The sequence below is a fragment of the Gallus gallus genome, chromosome 4 (genome assembly GCF_016699485.2).
Source record: "Gallus gallus isolate bGalGal1 chromosome 4, bGalGal1.mat.broiler.GRCg7b, whole genome shotgun sequence".
NCBI lineage: Eukaryota > Metazoa > Chordata > Aves > Galliformes > Phasianidae > Gallus > Gallus gallus.
This window is the reverse complement of record NC_052535.1, coordinates 50,916,453-50,928,935: the sequence shown is the minus strand read 5'-3', so window position 1 is coordinate 50,928,935 and position 12,483 is coordinate 50,916,453. Positions and strand designations below refer to the sequence as shown.

The 12,483-nt window shown below is 45.2% G+C and overlaps 1 long non-coding RNA gene across 1 annotated transcript in view; it reads left to right on the top strand.

The window, feature by feature from the left end:
* The window catches only part of LOC107051722, a 106,790-nt gene that overhangs the window by 68,108 nt on the left and 26,199 nt on the right, over window positions 1–12,483 (top strand). The gene's annotated exons all lie outside the window — the stretch shown is intronic.

The following is a 12,483-nucleotide window of genomic DNA, read 5'->3' as shown; positions in this document are numbered from 1 at the left end:
CAGGAGGTTCAGGTTGGGTTCAGGTTGGGAAACATTTCTTCTCAGAAAGAGCAGTGATGCAGTGGCACGGGCTGCCCAGGGAGGTGGTACAGTCATCATCCCTGGAGGTGTTCAAGAAGAGGGAAGATATGACACAGAGAGACATGACATGGTCAATGGGCATGGTGGGAATGGGTTGATGATTGGACTGGGTGAACTTAGAGATCTTTTCTGGCCTTAAGGATGCCATGATTCTATGATTACTGTCACATGAGCTGTGCACTCAGCATTCCTGAAGTTTCTTCTAGGAAATTGTGTATTTACATGTGTTGCTGCATACACCCAACATGGAACTTAGCTCAGTATTTTTGAATAGCAAAGGTTTTTACTGATGGGAAACTTACAGTTGACAAACAAATTGCAGTTGGGAACAGCAGCATTATTTTCACCAGGAAAACTCTTATTAGTGATAAACTGTGACACTGGCTCATTTTTCAAAGTGTTTCTCTCTGAAACTTTATTAACTCCCTGCTGCGTGCCTCAGTCATTTCTCAGCACAAGCTGAGAAGCTTTCTATCAGACAGGTGGAAGAGCCTGGCCACATCTTGGCCATGTCTTTCCTGTGCCCTTCAGGTTCCAGCCCACAGAGAGCTCCTGGCTTAGCCACACAGCCCTGAAGCCAGCAGCTCCCACACAGACATTGAGAGGAGCTGCAGGGGGAGGCCATTGCCTTGCAGCTCCCCAAACATTTTTCTTCCTTCTGGTTCCACGTTTGTGTGCTGCATTCCTGGTTACCTGCATTCATCAGCTGTGCTGCTGTAATAGGCTATTGCCTGCACGCTAATAACCTCCTGTTCTTTAATGCTCTCTTTCTATTTAATTAATCTATTTATGATAATAGTATGTCTCGTTTTGCGCTTTCACTCTAGAGGGTGTGTTTGTATTATCCCGCTGTATAGCACTGACTGGCCCTATTATCAGTTATCATTAAAGGCAGCGGCCTGGCCTGCCAATAATTTTTCAATTAATTGCTTAGTGGTTGCTTTTTCTCTGCTTTCATTTTTTTGCCAGTGAGTATGAGGTCTTTAAGCTCTCTGTCTGCAGTTATTTATTTTTTTAACATAGCAGCTGTATTTGCCGTACACCAGTGGACCGCAGCTCACAGTGTGAGGGGTATTGGGCACCCTAGGCACCAGCTGTGCTTAGCTCCTTGCAGGCCCTTGTAGAGCACATGCTGGCCTACATTATGGGAAACATATATACTGATGGGATGTCAGCCCTTACTGTTATCATACAGTGTCTGAGAAAGGGACTGCCACATTCAGGCCCCTGGAATGAATGTTTGGGCTGCCAATACCCAAATGACAGAAGTCACAGTCTTGCATAAGCCTGCATACAAAAAAAAAAAAGGAGCACAGCAAGAAAATAGTGAATAAGATTTACAGCACAAGCAGGCTGAAGAAAGGATCCTTTGCTAGGCTCCTGAGGTGAAGTCTCTACAAGGCCTCCGAATGGCAGAGCAGCAAGCTGCTTTGCATCTCCTTTTGGTGCTTGGCCAGCAGGGCAGCCTCCCTCTTCACATGCAGCTGGAGAAACTCTGGGCCAGCAGTGAAGCAGTGGTGAAGACAGACCCATTAGGCAGAAGTAATGACCCAATGTTGTGTCAGGGGAAGTTCAGGTTGGGTGTTAGGAAAACTTCATTCTCAGAAAGAGCGGTGATACATTGGCATAGGCTGCTGAGGGAGGTGGTGCAGTCGCTGTCCCTGAAGGTGCTCAAGAACCATGGAGATGTGGCACAGAGGGACATGGTCAGTGGGCACAGTGGGGATGGGTTGATGGCTGGACTGGATGATCTTAGAGATCTTTTCCAGCCTTTATGATTCTATAGGTCCACCCTGGGCAGTATGGCAACCCAAAGCCAGGTCAGCTTGTGGGAACCTTGCCAGCACCTGGGATTGTTATCCTGCTGACTGTGCTGGCTGCCACTGTGCTCTTTATGACTCCTTGTTAGAACTCCCCTTTCCAGAGAGGAGTTGTTTGTACATAGGGTTCCTATAAACATTGACACCACAGAACAGCAATAGACCACCAGGTATGGATATTGGGAAGGATCTTGTGAAATAACAAGGTGATGCATAGTAGAAATGTTCAGATGTTTTTATTGTTGTTTATAAGCACTTCATTATAGGCTTGACCTGCTTACATTGAATCATTTTTTCCAACCACATGGCTACTTACTTCCTTCCCGATTCTTCCAAGTGTTTTATTTTTAAGCAGATGCTCTTCTGGATAGTACTCATGCCAAGTTTTGTCTTATGCTCTTTATCGGTACAACAACATGAAATATTTAATAAGAAGTTATCACTGTGGCCAATATGAAAGATTAAATAGGTCTGTCGGCCCCAGTTCCTGAGGAGGAAACCTAGTATTCTGAGTCAAAAGAAACAGCATCAAATACACAGATATAACGTCAGATGCCAAAGGCAGGGCAGAAGGAACAGAGCTACGTTTGATTCTAAATTTGCTGTGTTTGAATCTAAGTCAGTCTTCCCCTGCAGAAGAGGGGATACGATAGCGAGCCCTTGGGTGCAGGAGCCCTGCAAACTGGTGGTCACCCAGTTGGCCTCGCTCTGCTTTGATCCCAGCTCCTTGTACCTCTGCCTTTGCCTTCGCCCGTATAACCAGCTGGCTTCTACCCCACACTCCCCTGGGGCTCTGCCTAACTGATTTAAATCTTTTTGGGTTTTTGCTGTTGTGCAAGGAGTTGCTGAAACTGCGTCCTCCAAAGAGTGTTATCGGGGAAAGCCGCTTCCCGGCATGTCTGCTGGAAGCCCCCAGGGGATGACGGCAGGAGATGGCTCACGTGGTGATGGTACGTCTAGACAGGGGAAAGCTGAGGCTTCCTTCCTGGCAGCCCTGTCGGGGCCAGGTGCCAGTGTGTGCCCCTTTTCCTGGGAGTCACGTTCTCTGGCGCAGACATCAGCATTTCCCGGTGGTTTGTGGGGTTTCTGTGCTGGCTGCCCCACTAGAAATGAATGCTGCTTCTTCCCAGTGAGGCTAATGCTGATGCACTCAGTGTGTGTTGGGTTTGGTGCTTGTTTCCTGCATGTGATGGCTCTTAGGAAGCTACAAAACAGTATCTGTGCTATATGGCTGTAATAGTTTTAATTCTTGTAAAAATGTGTACGTGACAGGCGGAGGTGGTCTCAGAGGGGACAGATAATCCTTGCAGTGTGATAAGACACATGTACTTTTTTTCTCATTTTGCTATCCATATGAGTCATAGAAAGACTGGAAAAAAATGTATTTCATTTCTTACACACACGCTCCAGTGTGCAGCTTGTACTGGGAAGACCCTTTGATCACCTGCTCATCTGCTGCCTGTCAGCATCTTTGCTGTTCTCCTCTGTTTGCCAACAGACCCACAGAGATGGTGGAATCACTGTCCCTGGAGGTTTTAAAGAACTGTGGAGATGTACAGAAGGACAGGTTAGTAGGCATGGTGGGAATGGGTTAGGGTTCGGACTGGATGATCTTAGAGATCATTTTCCAACTGTAATGAATCTGTGATTCTATGATTCTGTGAAGCACTGCTGCCAACGTGACTTTCTGCAGTGAGAAACTAAGGCTAAAGTAAGGCTGATCCAAGCCTGCACAGGAGAGGTGTAGGTGCTTCGGGTTTCTTCAGTTCCTTCTAGTTAGGAAATTACAGTCCCTGTCAGGGAGGAAAGGCCCTAGCATTAATCAGCCCTACACAGCCCAGCCCGACGTGCAGCCATTGGCCTGAGATACTGCGAGCAATAGACACCCCACAATTATGTCTTCTGCTTTCCAGAGCTGCAAAGTCTCTGAGCAGATAAGAAGCTAAATTCATTGAGTAAATTATTCCACTGTAAATTATTCTCTCAACTCTACTGATTAGTTCTTACCTTGGAGCATACTTCCTGCCTGCCTGCCTGAAGGAAAGATAAAATATTGAATTATACAGTTCACTTCACAGCACTATGCATTCCTAATCTTATAGGGATATAGGGGCAGATCTTCAGATGATGCAAATCAATATGAATAGACAAAATCAAGTCCTCTCTTGAGCACAGCTCTGCTTCTGAACTCCTCAGACCGAAGTCTCTTTACGCCAGCACAGGGGTTGGCCCCTTATCCTCACGGTGGAGACTTGGTTCGCTTGTTCTTTTTTTTTGCTGTTGTAGGATTTTCAGTAATTACATTGATTTTACAAAGGAAAACGTCGCTGTCCTCTCTAGTGACCTCCAAGTGGAGTTGGGTATTTATTTTCAAAGGGTGAATAACCATTAGCTCCTTTTAAAAAGTTTTGGCTGTCCCCAGGAATATCAGATCTGCTAAAGGTGAGATTCTGCCAGTTTTGATCTGATTTAATAATGCAAAACTTGAATAGTAGCAACAGATGTTATTAGATCCAACCTCACGCTATCTGTCCGTCAAAACATTATGAAGTCCTGAAATGATTAATAATGTTACTGTAATAGGCAGGAAGCCGTGGCAGTGAGTAGCTGCTGCTTCTGGAGCACTATTGTGGCCACGTGCTGGCAGCGAGCTGCCTGTTTGCAGTGGGCAGAGGATGTGTGCAGGTCAGCATGCTGTGCTGATGCCTCTCGGGCTGCGGATCCCTTTCTCTGCTAGTTTTTCTTTTGCCAGTGGCGTTTGTGTCCCACAGGCTCCCTGTCCATTCTCTGACCACAGCTATTCTTCCGTCGTAGTCTCAACGAATGACTGTGTCTATTTGAAATGCACACATACCCTCCCCACTTCCTTGCTTAAATACATGGAGGGTTTTTAGTCTCAGATGTGAAGTGACAGCTCCCCGAGGAAGCCCACCCCACAGAGAACACGGGTGCTCCAGCTTTTACTCTGATGAAGCATCAGAGTGGGACAGCAGCACCAAAATGCTGCTGTTTTGGAATGAACCATTTTTGTTCAATGAGCAGGTGTCTCCATTAGGAATATGTTGTGAACCAGCCACATTGCAGGTGCTGCCATGGTCAGGGTGATACATGCAGTCTTATTCAGTGGAAGGAGAGCATCTGTAGCAGTTGCAGTTTATAGTTTCCTGACCCCATTGCATGGTTTACCCTCTCCACTTTCCTCAGTGCAGACGGATAGGTGTCTCCAGCTTGCTGCCAGAAGCAATATTTTATGTATTCATGTGGGGCAAGGCTGCAGTGAGCAAGAGCTGCAGGCTGGAATCAGCTGAGCAGTGACAGACAGCTGTCTGATGGCAGTGGTCAATATCTTAAAACTGGTGGGCAAATCCAAGATGCTGTTTGTGGGGTGCACAAAGGTGTCTGGAATCAATCCCCACGCTGCACTTCTTCAGAGCTCAGTATCTGCCTCATTCCGCAGAGGTCCTTGAGCTCATTCAATACAAGGTCTCATTCCTCCCACACTAATGGTAATAGAGTCCTCTTGGACTAAAACACAGGGGGAATTGGAAGGTCTTTTGGAGTCAGTCCCAGCTTTATTCTCCTGTACGATGAGTGTCCGATTCAGTGGCGGCCAGATGAGACAAATCCTGCTGCTACTACTGTCTTGGAGATGATTCTGTGTGCAGTGTGCTGAAGCTTCTCATCTACTGGTGGTTAGTGTGAAGTACCTTGAAGGATCATGAGTCACCTCAGCAACATGAACAATAGTAAGCTGTAAATAGATAAGCATTTTTCATTATATGAACACTGTGTTTCCTGGGACCGCAGCTTCTAGCCTGTGGAGAAAAGCACTGGTTTGGGTTTTGATTTCAGCACACCCCTCAGGACATTGCACTGCTTGGGCCTGGCACGCAGGGGGCTTTGCAGCCACAGAATCCCTCTGCATTTAGTACATTGCTGCTCTTCTAGCAGGCTGTTTTTCCTGAAATAAGGTGTGCTTTTTATCATCTGCCTTCCTTCAGCACACACAGCTGCAGTGTTTGGTATTTGTGTGGGCCAGGGAGGCTGCAGTCATGCCACGATGTCCCACCCAAGACCCAGACCCCGAGCATCCGGTAATCCTCTTACCAAAGTTAATATCCCCTGTGCTTCCATGATAAGCGAGAGTGAATAGAAATTCTCAGTCTGCTCTATATCTTAAAGTTCAGGAGAGAAATTAACATACGTGTATAATAAGCTATATTTAAATAATAACAGCATTGTTTTTAACTAGAAAAACTTTTGTGCTATTTTTCTGCTATAATGGTATCTCCATTTACCTCTGCCGTACGAACTTTCCATGGAGTCAGACATCCTTTGATGCTAATTCACAAACGCTCCGTAAATTCCCATCAATTCTAATCCCTTAGCCTCCCATTCTCTGTAAATGTCTTAATGCCTTCAGCCAGGCCTATTAGCACTGGAAACATGGGTCTCTTTGGCCCCTGGCTCTATTAAAAGGAAGCAAGCTGAGGCCTATTTATAGGATAATCTTGCCAGCCACCTAATCCTCTTTCAGTGGGGTTTATTTCCTGTTGGTTTTGTTTTACCTCCTAAATCAGTGCACTCTGGCACCAGCCATTCAGAGTGCATTTCCCTGCCTTGGCCCTGACACCTGTGCTGCTGACCCCATCGCACAGCTCGGGCTCTCTGATCAGACAGGCGTCCATCTCGGCAGGGCAGAAGCAGCGCGTCTCGGTCGCAAGGGAAAGCTGCTCACCCTCCAACACAAATGCAGCCTTTCTTTCTGCTCCCTTCTGTACTTTCCAATGGCTTTAAGCTTGTACGGGGGATGCCTAATTGTTAGGGTTCACGCTACAGTTTGTAAGCAGCTCTTGTTTTAGAAGTGGAAATAAAATGATGCAGCGTTAATGTTTTTCATTTGAACAAATGGAAGATAAGCTTTGACACCAATTTAGATGCTGCTGATTGAAAACAAGTAGTTTCAAATTAACTTTAAGAAGTCAAAGCTGTTCTGTAAAAATCAGCCTTCCCTTCTGGATGTAAAGCAAACAAACAGAAAAACCAGGCTGTTGCACTATGTGCTAAAGTACATAGCTTTTATTTTGTAAAATATCGTTATGCTCAGTCAAGACAGCAATTTGTAAGTGCTTGCAGGTTGCAGTGGTGGACTCTTTAACACCTGGTGCTGATTAGTCAGCACTGATTGCCTCTACTTTTAAGGAAGAAAGTCCTCTCCTACACACGCATTTGGGATAACTCCCTGATTTCAGGGGCGGCAGGGACAATTGACTTGCTTTTCCTGTCCTTTTAATCACAGACTGTTGTATTTTTCTTATTTGTTACTTTCCTTCACAGTTTTGTGAAGTGGTTAATTTCTCTTAACTAAAAAACCCTATGTTCTAAGCAGGTATCCTCTGGCTTCAGCATCCAGGTATTTCCTATTTCTTTGCTGGTACTCAGTTCTCTTAGAGATTCTTATGAAACAGACGACTGCACAACAGCCGTTGTACCACAATAATGTGGCACTCATTATAAACACAGCTGGTATCATGTAATTTTTATTGGGTTTCAACGTTGTTAGGAAAGCTTTGCTTTAGCACAAGTTAGTCAGGATAAACACAGTAATGCTGACTGTTTAAAGGACTCATTGTGGTTAGAGCCACACTAGCTGGTCATTGCCAAATCCGTGTCACCGAGCCGGAGGCAGCAGTCCCATAAAACCAAAATGTAGGGAAGAAGAGAGGAAAGGGTGTTACCTCTCCACTCATTATTTTGCTGGTGATCATGTTGTGTTTACGTTGCATGTGGTGGCTTTGAGGTGCAAGGGAATGGGTATGAATTTGCTAACGCAACTGCATTTTCTATCTGTCATTGATCCCTGCAAAGGCAGAGCTCTCTCTCCCTTCTCTTCATCTAAAACCTTGACCTCTAAAGTTGGTAGAAGAAACCTGAATCCACAGGCTGTGTCCTGCAACAGTGGGGCTGACAATCCAACAGGATCTGTGAGCCCCGCATCTAATTCATGGGTTTTGAGTCGATCATGAAGTCAGGCTGCCAGGTTTGCTGAAACTGTGGTAGTGCTCTGGTTTGATGTGTTTCGATGGAACATGGACAGGTTTTGAAATGAATTTTTTCCTACATTTCAGTGGGGTTTGTGTACTGAATTCTCTGTGGGTCACTGGAAACACAGCAGCTTGCTGCAAATGAATAGATGTGTATCATAAACACATCTCTCTTAGGGAATTAGGAGTTGCTGTGATGGGAGCATTTAACCATCTGATAAATCAAGCAAGTTTCAAACTTCAGCACTTTACTAGATTGACGTTCATTAACAAATGCACGTTGCCAATGGTTCGCGCTTAATCGCTATCAATCATTAGCACTGCAAACAACTAGTCTTAATCTCTCAAAAAATTAGTGCACATAGAATGCCTTGAGGCTGAAGCTGTTGCTCCTGGAGGTCTGTAAGGCTCGGGTCCTTGTGGTGGGGAAGGAAGCTGGAACAGCAGCGCATGGCATCTTCCTGCATTCACCCTTTGGGGTTTTTTGCTCCTCCCCCCAAAATGAAGGAATGGGAATCTCACCTTCTCCCAGAAGTAGTTTGTTATTTTTATAATCCAAGTCTCCAGTCTTCTCTTTTGCAGTCCCATATAGTTTAGACACTCCTGCTCAGCTGCGTTGCAAAGTCTTACCACGTTGCTGGCTGTTACTGGCAGTGGTGATATGGTACAAACTGCATGCGCATAGCCTGGGTTAGACTATTTTGCTATGTTTATGTTTGGGTTTAAGGCATACTGATACTGACTGCTCTCTCCTTGGTGTATCTGTACTTTATGTGTCCAGCAGGCTCTGCCTTGGCGGCCTTTAGGTGGAATTGGCGGGAACAACCTTTTGCTGACATGTCAGAGTGCATCTTGCAGTAGATGCATGTTTCCTGTTGGTTACCAAGGGTGGGGAAGTTGACACCTCCCAAAGGGCAATTCAGCCCACCCATGTAAGATGGATTAGGGCAGGATGTGCCTTGTGCTGAAATCCTCTGAAAATCTAAAGATCTTGTTGGTAGAGCCATGTTTCATACATGAGTGTCTCAGCAAGACGGGGAGCCTGCACTGCCCTTTGTGGAGCTCAGACTGCCTGCAGGATGCAATGAAGCTGCCACTGCAGAGCCCACCAGGTTAGGTGAACACACAGCCGCTCTCCTGAAGCATGACACAATTTTAAATCAAAGCTGATACTTTTGAAGGGTCTTGAATTTTGCCAACTCTGTCAGGCTGCAAACAGCTAACATTTTCACCTTTGTCAAACTAGATTTAATGTATCTGGGAAAATAGGCAATCTGATAATGCATTGCTACTATTGACTTAGAGGAAGGAGCGGGAGGCTCACTCTGCTCACATAGATCTCCCAGGGAACTCAATATTTGACTACAGAAGCCGCGAGTTCTTTTATCCAGGCACACTTGATTTTAGAGGTGATATGCAGAGCACCGGCCTTGCTAACAGCTCAACTTCAGAGAATTTCCCATGGCTGTCATGCCTTGCCCTGCTCTGCCGTGTGAGACTGAAATAAGGGCTGGGTAGCCAGGGACTAAACCGCCCTGCCACCCAGCTTCTGTCCCCTCCTCGGAAGTGTCTGCTCTGCAGTATCACAGAGGTATCCGGGCTCCTGCCAGTGCCTCACACAGAAGTAGTAGTGCTTCCTCTGGGGCTCAGACTTCACCAGTAACGTTCAGAAAATAAATAGAGGGATGACATGAAATTTAGTGACAAAAATTATTAGTCTAAAACTGAAGTGATCAGAGCCTGCAAGTATTCTCCAGGTATCTTTTTTTTTTTTTACCAGAATACAATGCTGATGTTCTTTGTCACGAAGCAGAAACATGCAGCAAAGGCTCTGTCAGTACACTGGATAGGCCTTTGTGAAGTGTTCCCCTGAGAGCCGTTTTCTGAGAAAAAAGTCTGAGCCTGCATGAATAAATGATGCACTGATAAGTTTGTCCAGCAATACTGGCTCTGCAGTGCAGCAACCTTAGGTGGTTACGGTCCCTCAAGAGTCTGTTGTTGCCCAGGGCAGAGCAACAAGTGTTTCTTCCACTCTGCTAGCAGAAGTACACAGTGCTGAAAGACACAATGAGAATGAAGTGTGGGCAAGACAGCACACAAATGTCAGGAGGAGCGCATGTTCTTCTTTCAGATGCTACCAGCAGCTGCGCTGTGGTGCTGCTCCAGTGCAGAGCACTGACAGGGAGATGGCTGCCAGCTGTAGTGTGTCCTCTGTGAAAGCGGAATTGCTTTCCCAAAATGGACTGTGAGTCATTCAACAACCTTTGGTAGCACCATAGGCTTTGTTAGACAAAGTTCTGACAAGTCGTGTCCTCCACCCTGGGCTCATGTGGAGCTTTTCGCCCATCACTTCAGGACAATTTGGCCAATCCCAGCATTGTCACTCATTGTGTGGTAGTGTCTGGTGTAATGAGGGGTTGAAGTTACCTGGACCTTGAGGCTTGTAGCAAAGCTATTAATAAAACCTCATGCCATCAAACGGCTTTGGACGTGAGCTTCACCACTGTCCTTTCTGAAGTGCAGACAGAGGATCCCATTGGCTGATTCTTCCAAATTACTTGCCACTACAGTACAGTAGTTGAGCATATTTCCCATTAAATGCAGCTACTTTATAGAACAATGTTTAAGTTGCTGGCCTAAATTATCCCTTAATTAGGTCATTTTTCCTAATTGATTAAAAATAGGATTTCAAATTAAAACAGAAAGATTGAGTAACATCACACAAATGATATTATTCAAATGTGAAAGGGAAAAAAATCATCAAAAAGAAAGAATCATTATATTGAATTGCAGATCAGCTGTAGATAAGACGTTTGGGATTGTTCTCCAGAAAATCTATTCTTTTCCATCTTTGAAATTAGGGCAAAGATGCAATCAAATAAAAAAAGTTTAAAGCCCAGAAGAAAAAAAGCCATTACAACGTAGCTGATCAAATACAAAATGATTATTACACATCATTCATAGCATGGTGGCACCTAGAGACCTAGGCTAAGACCGCAGCCCAGCAGGCACTGTGCGGAGACAAATGAGCCCTGCCCCAGAGGACTTGCAACTGAAGTCAACAAGCCAGGTGATGAGACAAAAATTAGAGAGCAGGAGTTAGCTTCCAAAGCCTGCAAGCTGAGTTGAAGGTAGCTCTGGAAATAGGGCCAACACAGGTCTGTGGGCTACCAGAGACAGCTTCAGCACAGACATTTGCTGATGAGAACACAGTAAAACGCAATGCTTAAATATATATTTTACTCTCATCTTCAGTAATGTAATTCCTGTCAGCATCATAAATAACTAGAGCAACAAAGCTCAGATTTCTTCTGAGGCTATTTGAAGACACTTTTCAGGGTAGGCTGTTTTTTGTGTGGTTGTTCAATTGTTGTTGGTTTTGGTTTGGATTTGCTTTTTATTTTGGTGAAAGAGAATAAACCCAGGTAGACCGAGCACAATAGGTAAAATCCAATACAGGTATACTGATGTTTTTTACAGTAGGCAGTTTAGGGATGTCAGCGCTAAAGGATATTGACTTCAGTGAAGGTCTGTCAAATACCTGATTCTCTGGCTTCACTACCACCATTCTGATCTGAATTAAGAAGCTAGTCCCTACTTCAAGTACATTTCTGACAGTTTCAATAATGTTTCACTGAATAATTTCCTTAGGAGAGCAGAAGTGCAGACTGTGTGCTCCCATTTTCCTTCTCCTCCAAGCAGCTTTCTCCCAGCTCTGTCTTCTGTTCATACGCAGCTGGGAACCCACGTAGGCATTTGTTTTCATGTCTGGATGAGCATTCCATCTCTGCCACACTTGTGATTTGGCTGCAGTCTCAAACTGTGTATCAAAATGGGGTGTCCCTCTGCTCCCATCCTTTTAAACTTGCTGTCTTCTTTTCCATCTGGCTTCTTAATCTCCATTTTCACCCTAAATGCTGTTTGGCACCACACTGGATGGCTTTCTGCCGTCATTTGTAGCTGGCTGTGCTTTAACCACAAATGCACCTGGTAACACCCCAGAGGTTGGACTTACCACCCTCACTCTCACATGAGCAGTCAGCACCCAGGCAAGGAAGAGGATAAAGGCAGGACAAGTGTCCAACGATATCTTTGCAGCTTCCAGTGAAGCCTCATCTTGGAGGCTCTCCAAGCTGGTCAAAGCATCTTTCTTTCCTATCCTAGACCTTGATCTTTTGTCCTGTATGAGTTGTACAACTGCATGTTGCATCCATACAAATTTTTGGTATACACAGCACAGAGTGCCTCAGTGTATACAGCTTGTATTCTTGGTCTGTTGTTTCCAGTTCTCACGTTGAGCATGTAACACAATAGCTTCTGATTCCTGTATTCTGAGGGTCAGCAAGTCGTAACCAGTCTATTCCTCTACTCTGTGTCATCTGAGATCTTTTTCCATGTAACCCCTTCTGTCATTCATTTACCATGGCACGGAAGCCCCATCTGTAACTTCTCCTGGACAGAAAGCAGCTGTGTCCTTCAGTTGATCTCATTGTCTACTTCTGAACCCTTTCCAGTCACTCTTGGATCCTTCGTGAGAC